The sequence below is a fragment of the Orycteropus afer genome, unplaced genomic scaffold (assembly GCF_000298275.1).
Source record: "Orycteropus afer afer isolate SDZICR_OR568_19922 unplaced genomic scaffold, OryAfe1.0 scaffold00161, whole genome shotgun sequence".
Classification (NCBI taxonomy): Eukaryota; Metazoa; Chordata; class Mammalia; order Tubulidentata; family Orycteropodidae; genus Orycteropus; species Orycteropus afer.
Window position 1 is genome coordinate 5,396,970 of NW_006921748.1, and position 2,373 is coordinate 5,399,342.

Genomic DNA, 2,373 nt, shown 5'->3' on the forward strand with positions numbered 1-2,373 from the left:
GGCTCTTAGGTGCAGCTATTGCCTAAGCTTTGGCCAATAGGATATGAGCAAATTCATGGAATGTAGTTCCAGGTCATGCCCATAAAAGGTAATGAGCATGGCCTATGTTCCTCTTTCCTGTGGGCTGAAATGTAAATGTGTCAATGAGTTGTCTTCAACCACGAAGATGAAGACAGCACACTAGAAAGGGGAGAGACACAAGATGGAAGGAGTTATGCACCCCAGCTCTTTTGTGCCAGCTATTACTCTAGATCTGGACTAGGTAAAAGACTTTCATGTATGAGAGAAATGCACTATTTGATTTAAACCCTTAAATTTAAGATGTCTTTCACTCTGTGGCTGTTGACAGGAAGTATGCATTTTGCTAGATACTTATGGTTTCGGTCCTCTAGTACTGCTGTGACAGAAGATACCACAAATGGGGCGGCTTTAACAACAGGAGTTTATCAGCTTACAGTTTGGAGGCTAGAAGTCCAAGTCCAAGTGCCAGCTCTAGGGCTTGGGTGAAAGCTCCTTGACTTTGGGCTTTAGCTCTGCCTCTTGCTCCTGGACCACTGGCGTTAAAGACGTCTCTTCACTCAGGCAGCTGCTGGCTGCTGAGGTTAACAAGCACAAGGTGGACAAATAAAATGGCACAGTCCCAATAGTGCCAAACAACATGGCAGGCCCCTGATTCAAGATTGGCAGGAGACATGACAGGCTTTCAAATGAAGAATCAGCTACATGCAGGGTCCAAGCATGCCAAAAAACTGCAGAGACTGCTCACCAAGCTTTTCTTTATATACTGGAAGCAGATCACATCCCTAAAGCACATTCAGCTGCTCACAGTAGATTCCATCATGGAGTTGATTACCAGTCTCATCATGGGGAATAACTAACTATATCCAGCTGCCCACCCACTCAAAACCAGGCCCAGCCAAGCTGACATATAACCTTAACTGCCACATTTACTAAAAATTTACGGATTATTGGAGTAATGTAGAGAAAGTGTTTCAATATACATGCATGCATGTTGTTGTTGTCATGTGCTGTTGAGTCAGACCCAACTCATAGCCACCCCTCCTTGAGTTTCCGAGGCTGTATCACTATGGAAGTAGATTGCCCCATCTCCCTTCCGAGGAGCGGCTGGTGGGTTTGCACTGCCAGCCTTCTGGTTAGTAGTCAAGTGCCTTAGGCACTAAGCTACCAGAGCTCCTATGCATGCATAGCATGTGATTTTATCACATATTGCTTGTGAAGAATTTGGTTTTGTTCTTCACCACAGACATTATTCACTCACCATAAATGATGGTAGCTTCATGACTCCATCTATATTTTTCCCTTGTTTATTCCTGCAGATTGTTGTGTAAGGTGCCATGAATATATGGCTTGCTGCATCAGAGTGTTTTGAGTCACTTTTTAGTTAATAGAGGAGTAGAATTGCTTATTTTATGACCCTTATTTTGAAAGTTCTTCTGAAATCGGGTTTTAAAATATTGAGGTCCATAACTTCTTTACAAGGGTTATCATAGCTCTACTTTGAAATTTCAAAAGACTGGGAGAAAACAAGTCATCATTAGCCAGCAGCTGTTGTGCTGGGTCATTCAAATCAGTCAAGCCATCACAAACTGTGGTGCAGAGGCTTGTTCTCTGTTAGGTTCCATAATGTTATTTCCCTGACTTCATTAACACCAAATAATTGAAGACTGTGACATTTTAAAAGGCATGGGTGTAGAAATCAAAGAAATACAAAACTGATGGATATCCTCAAGGGAACAAATATTTTTCAAACGTCACTCTGTTTTGTTTCCTCTCCTTTTTCCACTCTCCAATCCCTTTTTTCTGACTGAGGCAAAGATTAGCAAATTTGTAACCTTGTCTTTCCAGGCCAGTGAGAATGGGTTTCATGGGAGTCCTGGACTCTGAAATAGAGAAGTGTAGTCCTCACTCGGGTTTTAAAACTGCAGCTTCTGAGCTAATAAGGAGTGGGCAATGCTTGACAGGACAATTCTAGGGCATCAAACTCTATCAGAAGCATGACCGGAGGCTATGCATATAGTTTAGTATTAACCAAACCAAAATTCCCAGAGAAAACATTTTTCTTCCTCACTTCTCATTGAGGGAGTAAAAAAAAAAAAAAAAAACTTTGCTTTCATTTGTTGCTTCACTTCTATTTATTGTTTTACTTCTCTTCCTTTTCTTTCTCCATTTCTCCTTCCTCTTACTGAAGAAATACCATTCACATGGTCAATCTAAAAAAATAGTCTAAGATTTCTAGTGCTGCCATGACACAGATACAGTAAGTGGCTAGCTTTAATGAGCAGCAATTTATTTTCTCATAGTTCTTGAGGTCAAAGGTCAAAATCAGGTTCTTGGCTGTGTCAATTCTTTCCT